This window comes from Lissotriton helveticus, chromosome 6, assembly GCF_964261635.1.
Source record: "Lissotriton helveticus chromosome 6, aLisHel1.1, whole genome shotgun sequence".
NCBI lineage: Eukaryota > Metazoa > Chordata > Amphibia > Caudata > Salamandridae > Lissotriton > Lissotriton helveticus.
In genome coordinates this window covers 1,268,333,900-1,268,353,610 of record NC_136067.1, presented here as the reverse complement: position 1 = coordinate 1,268,353,610, position 19,711 = coordinate 1,268,333,900, and the positions used below count along the sequence as shown (strand labels likewise).

The 19,711-nt window shown below is 45.1% G+C and overlaps 1 protein-coding gene across 1 annotated transcript in view; it reads right to left on the bottom strand.

The window, feature by feature from the left end:
• FUCA2 (alpha-L-fucosidase 2) overlaps positions 1-19,711 on the bottom strand; it is a 356,935-nt gene that overhangs the window by 277,472 nt on the left and 59,752 nt on the right. The window lies entirely within an intron of this gene.

Here is a 19,711-nt window from a genome sequence, read left to right as displayed (position 1 = left end):
AAAACATACACTTTAGGAACTCAAAAATGTACCCTCTAAATTGAATGCAAAGATTATTATTCTAGATAATTATTTCATCAGACAAGAATCTTTATATAAACCAATATTCTAATCGGATTTTGTCAAAAAACATAGCTACTTTTAGTTGGACAGGTGGAACACATACTAAATGGGCATAAGTAAATGTTGTCAAATTGTACTCATATGAAGATTTATTACTCTCCCATGCACCTGTCCAAAAGTGAATCAAACAGAATTTAACCTAGACACAAAAAAAAATAATCAGGATATTCTTAGTGATTTTTTCTTGTTCCACATTGCAGAATATGAGCTAGGAAAAAACAGTAATAACGTCTCTCAATAAATCTGCATACTTTGGGTCTGATGCACTATTATTCCATCTGCATAAAGTGGTCTCAAATTGAACACCGACTTTTTATGAATGGAATCGGATTTTGAGAACTGACCTATGTACTAATAGGTTGGTTCACGGCATAACAAATTGCTGCGAGCTGCAGAATAACTTCCTTAATTAATATTCATTGGGCGGGTGGCAGTTTGTGACCAACCTTTGATTGGCTGCAATCATTTGGATTGGCTGCAATCACAGGGATTATCGTCTGCAAGGGAAAATATGTTCTGGAAAACTTCTGGGGAGCACCCCTGGGCCACTACCTATTTCTTCCAAAGCTGCCACCCTGATTCACAAACAGAAATGAATCCAAATAGGACCCATTCTCCTTTGCAAACCAGTCGGTAACCAATCAATGGTTTGCGACAGGAATTGCTGTCTCAAACCATTGATACATACCATAGCAATTCATAATTTGTAAGGAAAACCCCTTTTATGCGACTTCAAAATTGTGGTTTATTTCAGTTTGCTAACCCCATTTTACAGCTCATCAAAATCAGAATAAGGCAATAGGAAAAGGGAATTTTGTGGTTGCAAATCTTGTAATTTTGCGAGTTACTGGGTTGCGATCACAAAATCTCTTAGTACATCTGATTCAAAATTCCCCTAAAATTAGGTCTTTGTTTTTCAAATCGTTGCATGTTTAGTAGAAGAACTTGAAGCACAAATTTTAAAGTTTAGATCAAACTGGCAGAATACAATATATGAGAGACCATTCGTGGATATAGTTGTATGATCTAATGTTAAAAGTGTCTATAACTATTAGCACGTACATTTGGTACATGGAATTTGTGGCACACTTGTGTGCCATGCCTAATCTTTGTATTTCCTGATCTCAGTACCACACATTCCACATGCATACTAGGACAGATAACAACGGGATCCGTCCCTGTGAGGCTCCACACATCAAGTGGATACTCCAACTTGTGTTCTATCATCATAGAAGATACACCACTGTTTGACCACTGACCCCAGATGCTGCCCATTTCTCAGGCTAAACCGCAGAATGAACCGTGTGGAGGATTAATCCTCAGGTATTTAACTAAATTGTAGACCACACCATGTTGTTAATGCCTTTAAGTGTACGAGTGCTCATATTGTTATTTGAATAAAACAGATTTTTAGATAACATTCCAACAACGTGCACAAATGCATGCATTTTAGCACTCCTATATGACCTTTGCTTTAGTTTATCGTTCCCTCCGCCTACAGGAGTAATTAGGCCACCCAATCACAAAGCCAAGGAGATTGCCTCTAGGCCACATTTATCACAGATCCTGATGTACTGCTACACTCTGCCCCAGGTCTCTGTCCCTTCTATCAGTGCATGAGCCATGTTCTGCTACTCAACCTGTTCACTCAATCTTCTTCAATTAACCTTTTACCCAGGGCATTCAGTCCAGGTGCCCAGCAAAAGTACAGAGTGATTAAAGGGTCCTTCCCCGTGGCAACTTCCCTGTTAAGGCCGGCTGGGAAATGAAAATGTCCTTTGGCCTGAACTCCTGCCCATTAGCTCGCCCTGCAGACTCCTTCTTTTCATCCTCTGCAAACCTAGCTACATTTCTCCAACAGGGCTGTTTTTAAGACTCTTTTAATTGCCATTTCATCAAGAAAATACATCTCAAAAGATAAAACACCACAGGTAGATGACAACAGATTGCTTGACAAACTTCCATTTTTAATTCAACAGGAATAGTTACTAAGCATTAGTCCCACTACCGTCATGCTTCCAGTTTTCCCAATGGACCACAGGGCATTTATTCTTCCCCTTTTCCAAAAATCCTGTATCAAGTCCAATTTTTGCCATATATTTTGGTATTTTCTTTTTAGACAATTCCAGCTTCATGTATTGGGAGTGAACACAGGCACCATACATCTAACCCAGCCTTCTAGCAATTCCCAAAGATGCACAATTCTCAGAGGTTTCTCAACATCTAGATACCCTCACTGGTGATTAGCTGTGCTTTACAAGTCATGATTGATTGATTGTTCTCGGTGTTGTCAGATGTCTAGCTTCGCTAGCACTAGACCCAATCCCATTAGGGTTTTCTCTGGCTTGGGAAAGTCCAAATTCGCAAAAATGTCCGGCATCACAGGCTTTTGGATAAACTCTAAAGTCTGGACCAGGACTTGCTGATCTACCTTCGCTGTTCCCTCCTCAAAAGGGATGTATAATTTACCATGAGTGAAGGAAGTCTCCTCGATCTGGCACCTGAGGTAGGCAGGCAGAAGATGCTCAATGAATGTGACAAACACTCTGGGAAGTTTAGTATATTCAATATTTCAGATATTTAATCGGTGCAAATTGATATTTAGCTGAAATGGCTCTCTTGGTGCCATAAATCAAATAGTTCATTCCTTGTCCTCTAAGGGACCCAGGTCTGTCGCCCATGTCTGATGCAGCCTGTATAATTTGGAGATTTTCCCTCCCACTGACACCCGTGACATTGTTAGCTTGGCCTTTAGAGCACCGAAGGCAGATATTTCCAACACATTTGTCAGGTACAGAATGGAAGAGTGTCTGAGTTGCAGGTATCGGTAGAACTGTATGTGCAGCAGGCTGAATTCCTCTTGGAGTTCCACAAACATCTTAGCCTGTGCTGAGGATACTAGTGGTCATACCATGGATTTTCCAAGGTGATCCCATCCTCCAAAACCCTGACGGGCAGACACATGTGGGCTGAATGCCTATCCATAAAAGGGTTTCCCCTGTGAGTTTACACACCTACTCAAATTGGGAACGGACCGCAAATCACGTGTTTAGTACCACATTGATTGCTGGCAGGATGCTTGATGGACTTTTCCCCAAGATCAACATTTTCTTAACCTGTTCCATGCTCATGACAAGGTCAGCTCGTCATGCAGTTTACTGGACCTGTGCTTATGACGAGCTGACCTTGTCATGAACAATGGTAAATATCCATTTGCAGCACAGGAGAAAAATCTCCTGTAGCATTGAAGGTGTTAAAGTTTTGATTGACAACGAGACCAACAGTACAATTCCAACAGATAAAACTTGATACAATAAAATTGCTACATAGTGCCTCTTTGTGCCAGAGTGTTTTTATTACGAATTGATCGCAAAGTATTTCCTTCTACTTTGTTCATAAAGTGCCAGAGCTTAGTTGTGTAGATTCCACTCCATATAATTGTGTAGGGGGAGTTTGTGTCTTGTTAACAGTCAGCAAGTGAATAAAGTGCCTTCGGCCAGTAGTGCTGTAGAATGCCGAAAGTGGGTTTGCAAGAGATAAAGTCTTGTTTGTCAAATAGACAATATGTTCTCTCTCGCTCAGATGTTCTGATACAATTTTCCCTAGGTATGGATAAGATTGAACTCTTTCTATAAGGACAGAACCTAAGAACCATATATAGCTTGTACTCCGATGGGCTCCCTTCCTCTGGAATTTAATTACTTTACTTTTATTTACATTAACTTTAAAGTAAGGACGATACGCAAAGGCTGCTAAACAATGAAGATGCTTCTGCAACCCTCTGGGTGTCAAGTCAAACCCTCTGGGTGTCAAGTCAAATAATATATCATCTGCGTATAGGAGAATCACTATCGGGTAGGACCCAACCACTGGGGGAGTCTCCTCCTACACGGTCCATCTGCCATGGCAAATCAGGCAGGTATAGTGAGAAAAGACGAGGCGCAAACAAACAGCCTTCTTTTAAACCATTTTTTGCTCCAATCATGGGCGTAATGCCCCCAACATTACTTGGCACCATGTGTCCTGTATGCAAGGCTCCTGTTAGTCTAAAATACCTCCTGGAATAACCAGATCCATAAGTTTCCTCTACAGGGTATGCCTGTCCACTCAGACAAAGGCAGCAGAAAAATCAATAAATGCCGCGTAGACTGGCATACCCCGATTCAGGATATACTTTTCCATTTTGAGGTGACGCATGGAAATATTATGTAGGGTCAAGCAATTGTGTCGAAAACCAGCCTGTTCCGAGGGCAAGATTTGCTTTTCTTTTACCCACTCCTGTAGACGAATTAATACAGATTTTGCAAAGATTTTCCTAGTTGCGTCTAAAAGCGCAATTTGTCTATAATTTCTAGGTATATTATTAGGGCCTTCTTTATATAATGGAAATATAATACTACCCCGCCGGGAGTTCGGAATATCCCCAGATATGTAACATAATTTAAACTAAGCAGCCACATAGGTCGCCCATAAATCATCCTCTAACTTAATCACAGTGATAGGCAACTGATCAGGCCCTCTTGCCCCTGTACATCTTGCGCCCAAAATAATATTTTTCATTTGTAGCTTAGATGAACAGAGAGGGATTGCCTCAACCCCATTTCTATAGTACTGGATTTTGACAGGTTCTGATCCCTTAAAAGGGCCCCAGAACTATTTGAGGAATACAAGGCCAAGATATACTTATTCTAATCAACATTCAAGATGATAATTTTCGGCTTATATGTGCTTCTACGGCATTCCCCAATAATACTCCAGAAGGACCTACAATTTTTTTGTTTTCCAGCTACTTTCCTTTTTTGTGTTACCATCCATTCAGTTCTCCTCCCTCTAAGACAGTTAATGATTTTATTACGTTTCTTGGAATGAAAAATAAGTCTGTGTCTTCGCAGTTTATTTATCAACCTATTAAGAGTAAAACCCGTATTGAGACTCTTCCCTTGCATCTGGGGTTCAATGCAGGCTTTCTCTGGGTTCTCGAGTTAGCCCTTACAAATGTTTCCATTTGTTTAATAAAAGAACCTGCTGAAATCAAACCTTGTGCAGGAACTGCATCTACTGCCCAACTTAGATCACTACATATGGTACGTTTATTTGCTGAATTCCTGGATACCCTACCATTAGTGACCTTTAACTATACCTCCACTTCATCTCCAATCTGCCAGTGCGAGATACCCTCGGGTTTACCCATAATGGGGAAAAGAAAGAATATCATAGTCACTCCAATTATTATCAATTACTGCCACAGCCTTTATAAATATGGGAAAAGGCAGAATAAGTTCTTATGATGTAATCAGTTATCGTGGAACCACAAGACGTTCTATGGGTCGAACAGGCCGGACTATCAGTCTCTATTCTATCATTCACAGTGATGGCATTTAACTCCCTATATGATTCCAGCAGTGGCAACCCTCTCTTACGTACTCTCGTTCCCAATGGAAAGGGCACCCTTGGAATATACATTGCTTACTCTCTTTCATCATCATCAGTAAAAATTCTTATCGCATGATTGGAGATAGTGGCATTTAGGTCACCAACCACAATTATATTACTGGTCTCTTCTACTCTGCAATTTCTTTGACAAAATAAAAACCATCTTTTAGGAATGTGTCATTCTTTTTACCAGGCGGTATATACATATTCGCCAAAATAACTGGGGCATGGAATAATCTCGCCCTATATTTTTACAAAAAAGTAAGCACTGAAGAAGGGTGATAGAACACTTTAGAAGAACATGAATAAATTAAGCTCAATAATTTGGCTATGCCACCACTAGCGTGCCCTTTTCTATACTTCTTTGCAGGGCTAACAACAACAAAATAATATCCCACTTCGAATGTGGTAGTTATATCTCTTGTATACCTATTGTGTGGGGGTTTATAGGGGCAAGAAACAAAATGTTCTCTACACTTTTGGAGCAGCCCGCTAAGTTCCAAGACTAGATATCAATTTGATTGTTAAATAGAGAATACCTGTTCGTGTCACTATAGTTGTTTTGTGGAAACGTGTAATATTTTACTTAGCATAAGCTACAGCCACTTTGGCTGTGGTGTCCATTTCGTTTCCTTCGTAATTCTTTTGTACTCTGCTGTTTGCCTTTTCACTCTGCTTGTGGCATCTATTTTAGTTGACTTCCTGACATGGCTAAGCAATGTACGTGCTGGGGGTTTGTAGCTGCCAGTGCACCTGGTCTCAGATGTTAACTGTTGACCATTTACGGCTGCCATAAGCATTCCTACTCCCCCCTCCCACTCTGCTGACCACGTAGTCATTCATCTGCCCTGGTTTGCTGATAGCTATTTCTAAACTTGTTCTTTCCATTTCTGTTCACATGCTTACATTGCAACAAAATGGTATAAAAGGGACGATGGTTTGTGAATTCAGTGTACTACCTCCTGCAGCACTTGAGAGTCTTGTGTGGGCGTGGTCCCACTCATGAGTGATTAATAAACTTGTTATTTTATTTCAACTCCAGTGCCGATCTCTTATTGTTAGTCTTTGGAACCTGTGGACGTGAGGGTGACCCTGCACCAGTGTACCCCTAAAAAGGTACATCTCCAACAGTTGGCGCCCGATATGTGGGGCCCCATCGGAGAAGCGGCCATCCGAAGGAGTGGTCTCGAAGGAGGATCGAAATATTCCGTAGGATGCGCACTGCATGAGGAGACTCTGGTCTTTGCAGGCCAATATGACTTTTCCGGTTTTCCCGATTTGACCCTCAAGGTGGTGGCCGGTCTCGACTGGGGCTTTCTTTGGTGTACTTTTTGCGGTGACTATTAGGTCGACCAGAGATCAGCAGGTGGGAGTTGGGAGACTTTTGTTTGGTAAGGTCGCTAAAGCGGCACTTTTGATTTGCTTGGTTTGGTTTTTTGTTTGGAATTCATTCTTTGCAAGGACTGAAGGCAGGCAATGTGGAGATTTTTCTCCTTTTGGAATATTTGTTTGGAGTAGTAATATTTTACATATACTTGTAAAAACATGCCTGTTCTCAGCACACTCCGTAAGTAGTGTTGCTGCTCTTGTGGTACCAAGAAAAATTTAGAGCAAAGCCAGTGGGCTCCTCCAGAAGGATGCCCAACAGAGAGATATATATATTAAATACGGTATTTCTCCCATAATGTATGGTTCATGGTGGAACAAATAGACAAATATAGAGTCGGATTTACAATGGCCAGTGAATGGGTCATTCGATTCTAAAAAGCTTCAATATGTAGAGCATTGTTTATTTCAAAGAAAGAGTAGACAGGATATGTTTGATTGTGTACGTATGTGGGATAAAGAAGTGTGAGAGAGAGCGAAGAGAGCAGAAGCTGTAGCAGAAAAAGAGCAGCGGTAAACGATATCTAAAAAGCACTGGAATTAAAAAACAAAGAAATGAAGAGAAAAATAGAAAAGGAAGATAGAGAATGTCGATTAGAGGTCAATGGCCAGTATCCTATTAGGCGCCCTATCTATCCACTACTTAATACGCCTCAGGATGATTGCATCCTATTAGAACGACCCCCACCCCGTATAAATTTCCCACTCCAAGGGCCCCTGAGGATGATGTTTCTGACAAGTAGCATTTTTCTTCAGAGGATAAAGATAAAGACAGGCAATCTGGGCGACATACCCGCTCTACTTTGACTAAAGGAGAAAAAGATACATTAAAAACTGCTGCTAAAGAGGAAGCTCGTCGGACTACTACAGCGACGATCTTCACAAATATGGTTCAACCTTGGAAAGATAAAGACCAGTTATATTTCGTAGAAAAGTTTTGTTGGGAGATATTATATAATTGGCAACATATCTCTGATGAATCAGGCCCAAATGATTTGAAGACAGAATATAGGCAGTTAAGAGATGGGACTTACCCTTTCAAAAAAATATCTGACACAATTAGACAAGCAATTAAATTACGGGATGATACATTACAAATGCAAAAGGAAAAAGAATTAGCTAAAAAGCAACAAGCAGGCGTTGAGACAACAGAATCTCAGACAGAGGAGACGGGTACTCCGGTGGATGCGAATGATCCCAACAGTAGTGATTCTGCTATGAGACCAATGCGTGAAGATGCACCCCTGTATGTTCCTCCGAAAGGTGCGTGAAAAAATGATGATAAAACATCGGATGATGCAAAGGGATATTTTACATTACGGGGCCGAATCCGATCTGGGTCAGAAAGCTCTCCGACCGAGCCAGAACCGGGGTGTTTTCCGACCGAGCCGGAGTCCTGCAGTCCGACCGAGCGAGTACGATGCGGCCATATGCTGCCGGACTCGGTTCGGTTGGACTCCCATAGAAGTCAATGGTAGCCGGTCGTACGACGCGTACATGGGCTTACATTTACTGAATGGCTACGTTTCGTGCAAGGGCGCCCCATACAGTGGGTACGCGTCGGTGCCATCCACACCATACATGCCTGTGTTGGGGAGATGTGTCCAAGTCGTAGGGCTGCGGGTGACAGGGGGTCTGACGCGGACCCCCAAAGGCGACTTCCCGGACGTTTTGCGAGCCGTACACTTTGGCTCACACCGGCTGTCCGACGCGTGCATCATACTGGCTCGGTCGTAAATCGCATCCATTGCACGCCACGGTTAGCTTACCACCGAGACGTACGGTCCGGTACGGACTCGAAAACGACTCGGTCGTCGATTTTCACGTAGCTCGCATCATACTGGCTCGGTCGTTCAGCTGTACGAGTGGGCGGAAAACACGCGTACAGCTAGTAGTTTTTCCGGCCAGATCGCGTTAGGTGCCCTTCTGACCCGGAATGGGCCCCATAATTGGGTCTACACTCCTTGAAGCAAAGCAGATGTTATGGCTCTTAAGGCTGCTTTACCTGATCCAGGAAAAATCCTGCCGCCTTCTATGAGGAGGTGGAAGGAGCCATCAGCTCCTGCACTATGACCTTGCCAGATATTGATATGTTCTTTGGGCTTATTCTGCCCCCTGGTTGTTGGAGAACAATATGTACAATAGATGGGAATGTGGCATTTGGCGATACCTGGGAACATTTAGAAAAAAAGGATGTGGAAAGAGAGCCTGCGCAGAAACCTCAGCAGGAGATATTAGATCTTTCTAAAGCTATTGTGACAAGTTGAAGACTCTCATACCCCCGAAGAAAATAGACTGGACTAGGTTAGCGTCCTGTAAACAGAAAAAGGATGAGTTTGTTTCTGATTTCTTTTCAAGATTTGAGGAGACATTCCATGATTTTAGCGGCCAGTCATTGGCCAATGATATGGGTAAGCATTTGTATATGTTACCGGAAATAGCTAGACGCTTAAAGGCTAGTGAGAGTTCTTGGACCACGTCTTCCCCAGTTTCCCTTTTGACCATGGCCCAATATTATGCGCGACAGGAACAGGAAGCAAAAGGCAGGGAGGATAAGAAGGTTAAAGAATTAAAGACAAAAGTTATATTGGCCCAAGAATATGGTCCACCATTTAGGGGAGATGGAAGAGCTGGACGTGTACTGTATACACCTGGGGTGCCACCTCTTCCTCAAGCAAATTTGTCCCCTGATCAGTGTGCTTATTGTAAAGAGACTGGACATTGGCGTTCTGAGTGCCCCCGTTTGCGAGCTCAGCAGTGCCAGCGGGGAAGGGGTAGTATGAGAGGACGCCCAGGGAATTCAGGAAACAGGGAAGGTACAGGAGCTCGTCCCAGGTTTGAGGCAGTTGAACAAGGACGAAATTACTCTTGATAGACAAAATCAATATCAAATGTCTGATTATTTTGCTGGTGCACTTGCAGATTCCGATTACACATAGGGATGCCTAGGATGGGGTAAGGAACCGGTTGTGGTGCCAGTAGATCAAATGGGTCCTTATGTTGACGCAAATGTCTTCGGATCTACTGATCGGTTTCTGGTTGACAGGAGGGCTACCCGTAGCGCTCTGTCTAAAAGATTGGTTCCTAGTGCTCCCCTGTCCGGCACAATGATAATATCGATAGAATGCGATGGAACACCTACACCTAGCCCGCTTTCTCAGCCACTTGAATTCAGACTTGACAAATTCAGTGCAGCATGTCCATTTTTGCTTTCCCCTAACACACTGGACAACATTGTGGGTATCGATATGCTTAAATATTTTCGTGCTACAATACGTTGTTCTCTGGAAGGTGTGTGTGTTATTTTAAATGACAATTATCCAATGGTTGAGAGATCCTGTCTTATCAATGAGGATGCCGCTCTGGCGTCCCTACCTTGTACTTTGTGGGCTAGATCAGATACTGATGTGGGTCAAATGGTTATTCCAAGTAAAGGAAGGTGTTTTATTGCCTTGACTGCCCCAATACAAAATATATCCAGAGAAGGTGAAGAAGCATTAGCACACATTGTTCAGGATTTGATTAAAGTGGGGGTAGTGGAAGAAATCCCTTACAATACAGGGCAGGGCGCATGGCGCATGCCAGGAGGGTCGGCGAGCATCGCCCATCAGTGACCGGGGGACTGCTGAGAGAAATCACCGGAACAAGAGAGGGGAAAACACGGGAAGAAACATAGGCCACAACTGACCACAAGCCTCTGGGCCTCCGCAGAAGGAGAGTGACACAAGCATCCACCAGTGACCATCGGCGAGGGACACGACCACCAGGGGGCGCCCACGCATAACGGGTACTTCACAGACCCAAGGGCCCCCGAGAACAACATCCACGACCCGCAACACCACAAAACTGGGAGAGGAGCCCTCAAACTCAGAGTCCATGTTGAACAAATTGGACAAAGTCCTAGCTGCAATCGAACACTCGAGAGTAACCATGGAGCATAAGTTCGGAGAACTGGCCACAGACCTTAACCTGCTCCGGGATGACCACAGGAAGCTGGCAGATAAAGTTAAACAAGGAGAGAAAACGCTGCATACTCTGGAACCGCAAATACAGCAACAAAAAGACACCTTGAAAGATCTGCAATCACAGGTGAAGATCCTGGAGAACAAAACGGATGATTTAGAAGGACGATCCCGCAGAAGCAACATTCGCATCCTCAATCTGCCGGAGGGAGTGGAAGGGACTAACCCTCTCAGATACATCACCACATGGATCGCGACGTTCACACCGGCAGGGGATCTGACCCCCTTCTTCTCCATAAAAAGGGCACACCGGGTACCGGCCTGAAAACCACCAGCAGGATCACCGCCCGACCATTTTTCCTAAAACTGCTACGTTACCAGGATTAAGACACTATCCTCCGCGCCGCAAGACAACAGGGAACAGTCTGAGTGGAGGACAAACAGGTTATGCTATTCCCAAATTACTCACGGGCTGTTCAACAACAAAGGGACACCTTCTTAGCAGTTAAATGCATCCTGCGCCAAAAGTGCAGTTTAGACGTATAGCCTCGAGCGATAGGTCCTATGAGTTGGGACTGTTTCCCGTTGGTTCACCTTAATTTTCCCTCATTCCACATCCCCTCCAATGCTCACAGGGGAGCGAGTATATACATGGAATAGAGAAATATGGTTCATATACAAGTGGCAGGCATTCTAGGCGGATGGAGGGCACGAGGGACGAAGGGGGCACTAAGCCAAGAGAAACACCACCTAGACGCTAGTCGAAATGGCGTCTAAGATCTGAAAGTCATTACATTAAATGTCAGGGGCATGCACACAGCAAACAAAAGATACGCGATTTACACATACATTAAACGGCAGCAGGCACAAATAGCTCTCCTACAGGAGACACACCTGACGGCGACAGAGGTGGATTGCCTGTGTAAAAAATGGCAAGGTATTATTTGCACCACAGTATACTCCGCATTCGCCAGGGGTGCCCTGATTTGGATTCGACCTGGGATCCCCTTCAGAGAACAATCAAGAGTAGTAGACAAAGAAGGTCGGTACTCCCTGCTAGCGGGACTCTACGAGGGTAGAGAAATACTGTTCGGAAGCAAATATGCCCCAATGTGGAGCAGGATCAATATTGAAACGGCCTTACTGGAGCCAGTAATACACATCAATGCCATGGTTGTTGGGAGGGGACTATAACTGTACCCTAGACATCAGTGTGGATAGATCTCATCCCCCTCCGGCGCAGTCCCCCGCACTGAAACAGACAGAGCAAGTTCAAAACTGGGTGACCCACTGGACACTAGTAGACGCCTGGCGAGAAAAGAACCCAAACATCAAGATGTACTCCTTTTACTCCGCCTCACACAATCTAAGGGTGAGACTAGATAGATTCCTCTGCTCCGCAGCACTGCTCCCCCAAATACAACACACTGACTACCTGGGCAGAGTACTGTCAGACCATGACGCACATACAGTGATCCTCAGATGGAGACAGCCCACCCCCGTACCCACGTGGAAATTGCTGAGGGAGTGCCTCACTGTTCAGACGTTCTGTAGCACGCATGGCGACCACATTCAGGAATACTACGTACTAAATGCAGGCACAGCCACATCTAGATTGATAGAATGGGGCGCGTTTAAGGTCGAGGCGAGGGGACACTGCATCCAACAAATAGTAGCAGTGCGAAAAACACTAGAGCAGTCACTGCAAACTGCGGAAACAAGATTGGCGGCCCTAACAAAAAGCATGGATAAAGGGGCAGCTACCCGGGAGCAAGTGGTGACAGCTAAAACATCATATGCGGAGACTATGAGAGACCTTCGCAAATATTACTTCAGAGTTTATGCCGCCCGGGTACATCGGGAGGGAAACAGGGCGGGAACACTCCTAGCCTGGCTTGCCAAACAGGATACGGACATGAAACCAATGTTATGTTATTGTGTTCTTTTATAGCGCATGACTCACCCAGGGGCATCTCAGCGCTTTACCAATGGAAATCCGGCAGACATAAACAGAACGTAATATATCATGACTGAGTTTAAATAAGAATGTTTTTAGTTGTTTCCTGAAGATCATATAGGAGCTAGATTGCCGCAGAGCAATCGGTAAGGAGTTCCAATATTTAGGGGCGATGTATGAAAAGGCTCTGCCGCCTGTACGGGTTAGCCTGATACGCGAAGTCTTCAGGAGGGCTAGGTCATTAGATCTTAGGTTACGTTCATGTACTTGTTTAAAAAGTTTATTATAAAGATATGCTGGCCCCTCACCTCTACATGCTTTAAAGGAGAGGCAGCATACCTTAAAAACAGATCTCTTTTGGACAGGGAGCCACAGTGTAACTGCCTAACAGAGGAAGGGAGGGAGATCCAGCCAGCGCATTCAAAACCATTCTGGCAGCGGTGTTCTGTATAACTTGCAGTTTTGCAAGAGTGGTGGTACCTATTTCCGCCAGCAAAGCATTGCCGTAGTCTAGCCTGCTCACTACCATGGCCTATACCACAGTACGGCGATGTTCTAAAGGAAGATAGGGGATGATTCTACGTAGAAGGCGTAGGTTATGGTAGCATGTCCCTGCTATGTTTTTAACATTATCTTTCATGTTTAGCAGGGCATCCAGCTGGATTCCCAGGCTTTTCACTGAAGGGGAGGGTGTAGGCGCTTCTCCCAACTGGGGGGGGCCCCATTCCGACGTCCAGAATCGGCCATCCTTCCCTAAGAGCATGAGCTCTGTCTTCCCGGGGTTCAGTTGTAGGCACCGTTCTTTCATCCAATTAGCAATCGCTAGCATACCACCCGAGGAACGGAGTTTCTCGTCCATGATGTTTTTTCCTATGGGAAATAGTAGCTGCGTGTCATCGGCATACAAGACTATCTCAAAGCCGAAAGATTGAGCAATTTTTGCTAAGGGGGCTACGTACATGTTAAAAAGGGTAGGGCTCAGGCAGGAGCCCTGTGGTACTCCCTTGTCCAGCAGGAATTTGTTTTTTGAAACAAATGATCCAAGCGAGGTAGTCTGCCATCTGTCTATTAGGAAGTTAGTCAGCCACTGAAAAGCTTTACCCCCGATGCCACACTCCGTCAGTCTCTCCGCTAGCCGTTGATGAGATATCGTATCAAACGCAGCGGAGAGATCTAAAAGAATCAGGATCGCGGATCCCCCAGCATCGAGGGTCCACCTCAGCGAGTCAGTAACAGCCAGGATTGCTGTTTCTGTACTGAAACCAGTACGTAATCCTGATTGGGAGGGATCCAGTATGTTATTGGCCTCCAAATATTGACTGAGCTGGGTGTTTATTGAGGATTCTAATAATTTCCCTAGTGGTGTTAACAGGGATATTGGTCTATAGTTATTCAGCTCATGGGGGTCTGCAGATGTTTTTTTCAGTATGGGGCGGACAGAGGCCTCTTTCCAGGTAGTTGGAATAACGCCGGTAGAAATAGAAGAATTAAAAATGTTTTGGATGATGGGGGCGCAAATTGGGGATAGGAGAGCCATTACGCTCAGTGGACAGATGTCTCTTGGTGAGCCAGATTTTGCTGTTGACAATAGGTTATCTATTTCTGCGAGTGAAATGGACTTGAACTGATTGAGAGTACCCTTGGTAGGAATAGGGGGGTTTACCAAGTTCAGATTTAAGCAGGAGATGTTAGAGTGACTAATAGGGAAGTTATCGTAAATTTTGGCAATTTTATCATGAAAGAAAGATGCTATGGAATCACATAATGATTGGGATTCAAGTGGAGTTTGTTTGCAGGCTAAAGGGGAGGAGAAATCCTTGACAATGTCAAACAAAGCCGTGGTGGAATTCCTGGATTGGTAAATTTTCAAGTGCATATATGAACAGCGAGCTGTTTTTATTGCTCGATGATAGTGGGATAAGGAAGCCTTATAGATTTCCCTATCTTCCGGTAGCTTATCCTTTCTCCATCTCCTTTCATGTGCTTTACACTTGGATTTCAGAGTTTTTAATTCACCTGAATACCAGGGTGCTGAGAGTCGTCTATGCGGAGGATTTCCGTTTTTTAGCGGGATCACTATGTCAAATGTTTTTGTTAGGGCCGCGTTCAAGCTGGATAGCATGGCTGTGGGATCTTGGTCATTCAACTTAGTATCAAGTGGAAAGGTTTCCTTGAAGCTGTCCAGAGTAAGATTATGCCATGGCTGTTTGTTTTTGCCATTTTTAAACGTAGGATTGGGCCTACATTCAGATTCTAATTACATTTGAATGGAAAAGTGGATCATGTAGTGATCAGACCAGACAAGAGGGAGCGGCTGTGATACTTCCAGCTGTTCTGAACTGGTAAAGATAAGATCGAGAGTGTGGCCGGCCGTATGTGTCGGGCCGGACACCATCTGTTTGAGCCCAATGTCGCTCAGGTTGGAAAAAAGCCTCGTTACATCAGGATTTTCCACTTCCTCTCCGTGAAAATTAAAATCTCCCAGGAGAATAAAGTTACTTGAAGCTATGGCCTGCATGGCAATAAACTCCGTGAGGGCCATGGTAAAATTGAGTTTAGATTTGGGACCAGGTGGTCTATAAAGCAGGGCCCCATCCCAGGAGGTTGTTGGAGACACAGATGCTTTAAAGATACCCAGTTCCATTGTATCATTGCTGATAGAGGAGGTCCATAAGACATTAAGATGGGCTTTAAAAGCAATTCCAATACCTCCTCCCAGCCTATCGAGTTGAATGAATTTATACTCTGTGGGCATAGCAAGGTTAATGGCTAGAATACTGGTGGCATTAAGCCAAGTTTCAGTTAAAAAGCATATGTCAGGGGAGAGACCAATCATAGAATTGATAGACACGACGGATACCCCTAAACAGTCAAAAGTAGACATACTACGCATTTTCAACGACTATTACACAGGAATCTATCGGGCTCCACCACAGTCATCATGACCAGTGTTGTCCCCGTTCTTCCACTCATTGCCTCTACCTAGCATCCCGTCTGCGGATGGGAAGGCGTTAGAGACAAAGATAAAATCCCCAGAAGTAACCCCCGCAATCAGGGCACTGGCACGACGTAAGGCGCCAGGAATGGATGGCTTTCCCCTCGAATACTATACCACCTTCTTAGGCCAACTGACCCCACGGCTTGTATCCATGTATGAAGACGCGTTACAAAGAGGTGAACTTCCAGGTTTGCTCAGGGAATCTACCCTGGTAACATTCCTCAAACCACACTCCCGTCCTCATACAGACCCATAACCCTCCTCAACGCGGACTGTAAAATTTTAGGGAAAATTTGGGGGGACCGGTACATCCAAGTCCTCCCACAGTTGATCCACCCAAACCAAAGCAGTTTTCTCCCCAGACGCAACGTGTCCCAGAATATACGCAGACTCTTCCATATACAGGATAGAGCAAAAGATCACTTCCCACACGCCGCATGCCTAATTCTGGACCTCAAAAAGGCCTTCGATACACTACTATGGCCATACCTATTTGCTGTCCTCTGTAATTTCATGTCGGTCCAACCCGGTTAGCATACACACAACTCCTCTATAAGGGCCTCACGGCTTCAGTGAGAGTGGGAAGGTACATTTCAACCCAGTTCCCGGTGGAGCGGGGAACGAGGCAGGGAAGGTCCCCTGCCTCCCCTCCTGTTCGCCCTGGCAGTGGAGCCCCGGACCATTCACATGCATCAGGGGGGTGAGGCCTGGGGCATTCCAATTGCAGACAGTACATTGCATATCGCTATACACCGATGATCTCTTGATCTATGTACGAGATATCACAAGCAACCGTAAACCGATATGGACAATATTACAAGGCTTCCCAGAGGCCTCCGGACTTAAAGTCAATTGGGGAAAATCTTTTTTTACACTAAGCCCCCACCTAGCTCCCTCGGAGGTAACAATAGAAATCCAGACACTTGGTTGGAATGCTGTGGCACCCCGACATCTGGGAGTGAGGCTGTATCACTCACTTGAGAGCCTCTACGAGGGGAACCATCGTAAGAAATTGGCCGGGCTACGTACGGCGGTCATCTTCTGGAAGACCCTGCCCTTGGCCCCCATAGGGCATGTAGCGCTAGCTAAGATGATTATGGTACACAGACTGCTCTACTCCTTTACCAATCTCTCAGTGATACCCCCTTGCTCCTTTTTTCAAGAACTAGACACACCTCTTACAACGTTAAAGTGGGGGGGTGGTAGACGCAGGGTGGCCTTACAAGCCCTATGCCAGAAATGGGAGGACAAGATAGGACGAGTGTTCCATGACAAAGAATGGAATAAGGCACTGGAGTACCCAAAAAAGGTTTCTAGGAACGCACGCTTCAAAAACATTCAATTCAATATTTTACATCGTGCATACTTAACACCTCACCGGCTCCACCGTTTTTACCCTGATACACATTTTGCATGCCCCAGATGCGAGACGCCCGAGGCGAATTTTAAGCACATGTTCTGGGACTATCCCACAATTCAACAGTATTGGGATAGGGTACATCAGACACTCAGGGCGACAGTCAACCTCATGAACATTTCTATGTGGGTGGCATGCGCCCTGGGTGTCTTCCGCAGGTGTATTTGAATTTTGTATTTGTAGTTGAATTTATAAGACGCACAGCTACCCACATGGGGTCTCCCGGCGCCGGTTGAAATAGCGCTAAAACTAGCAGTTAATTATTGAGGGAAGAGCCAGATTTTAAGGTCTCTGCGGAATTTCATCAGGGATGGTTCAAGTTTCAGTGTGACCGGGAGAGAGTTCCACAGCCTAGGAGCCACACAAGAGAAGGAATGTCCACCCATTCTCATCAATTTGAAACGCGGGATCAAAATGTTTCCTTGAGATGAAGATCTGAGAAGGCGAGATGGGGAATATTGTTGGACGAGAGACTGTAGGTAGGCTGGAGCCAGTCCTTGCTTGATCTTATGCATAAAGCAGAGGGCTTTAAATTTGACTTGGCTTTCAATACGGAGCCAGTGAAGGTCCTTAAGAAAGGGGGAGATAGAGGATCTCCGCGGGACCGTACAAAGGAGGCGAGCAGCCGAGTTCTGGACAAGTTGAAGTTTCCTCTGAATCTCCAAGGTAACTCCAAGATAAAGCACATTACCGTAGTCCAGGCGAGAGGTGACCAAAGCCTGGACCACAGTGCGCCTTGTCGAAACTGGGAGCATCCAGAGGATTTTCCGGAGCCACCCTAAGATGGAAAAACAGGTGGGCACCACCTTGTCCACATGTTGCCGCATGGAGAGCGAGTCATCCAGAACAAAGCCAAGATTGCGTACCTGCGTAACTGGAAGGAGTGGAGAACCCATTTCCGGCGGCCAATGTTAGGGGCTCCAAAGGTGCTTATGCTTGCCCAGAATGACCACCTCTGTCTTGTCTCCATTCAATTTCAGGAGGTTCGCCTGCATCCACTCTGCCACTCGGCTGAGTCCTTGTTTAAGAACAGATGAAGTATTTGATTCAGCCGAGAAGAGGGAGAAAATAATCTGAGTATCATCTGCATATGAGTAGAGGGAAAGACCAGCGTCTTCCACAATGGTTGCCAGGGGCCTCACATAGATGTTAAAGAGCATAGGGCTCAGTGAGGATCCCTGCGGCAGACAGGGTGGAAGAAAGAAAAGGTGCAATGTAGGTTTGCATTCCTAGCTATTCTTTTAGCGAAACGTGGAATAGTTATGCATTGGAGGGCCCCGACAGGACCCTCAGAAGCAGCCTGGATAGGCACCGTGAAAAAGTGTGGGGCAGCAGAGGAGGAGACGCTGAGAGACGAGGAGGTGAAGGGGATGCGTAAACTCTGTGGAATGGGCACAACTCCTGTTCCAATTTGTTCAAGAGGCAACACCAGTGGAATCTCCCATGGCCACACAATCCCAAACTTCACCCCTGTCCCCCATGGTGCAAACAAACACTAATACGAAGCACTCGTGTGAAGAGTAGAGCCGACTGTGTACTACGGCTCCTTCGGACTAACATCCCGGTCCCTGATGGGAGACGCAACCCCCCCCCATCTCCTCTCTCCCCCGCTATCGACACCACAGCACATTAACGAGGAAACCATAATCAGCCATGAAATAGGCAACTACCAAGATACTATCCGTAGGCTCTCCGACCCCTCCTTCCCCCTCACTTCCCCCCTCAGTTAACCGTTCTAAGTCCCCTCCTCCCCCGACACCCACGTAGTTGGCATATCCGTATTGGGAACGCAATCATGGACACTATATAAGAAGGTTTGCGGGGATAGAGCTGCGGACTGAACACCAACCCACTCCTCGGGGAAACCCACGTATGCAGGCACCAGGCAACCTACCAATGCACGGGATAGTCCACCTGAAGTGTAATTCCCATTTCATTTGGCTGTTCCTTACACGTGATGTAAAATATAAGATGGGATGGTTGTTCTGTGATGCAATGATACCATTCAACTGCCTGCACTCTCCTATCAACATGTGTTAATATTGATGTGTAACTATGTATCATGAAATGTAATACTCCCAATAAAGAAATTTAAACAAAAAGATTATAATTTCGGGTTTACGTTGAAAAATAGATAATTCCGGTTCTGTAGAGCTCCACAGAGAGTCCTAGCATTTACAGTCAAGCATTAAAAAGACAACTTGATTCCTTTCCTGTACCAAAAGGGGTGGTTCTTATCCAATATGTCGATGACATCTTGTTAACTGCAGATACCCCGGAGCAGTGTAATGAAGGAACACTGTTATTGTTATCATTTCTTGCATCACATAATCACAAAGTCTCTAGAAAGAAATTGCAATTTTGTAGACAGCAGGTTACCTATTTGGGTCACCTCCTGTCTAAGGAGGGACATGCACTCACACCAGATCGCATTC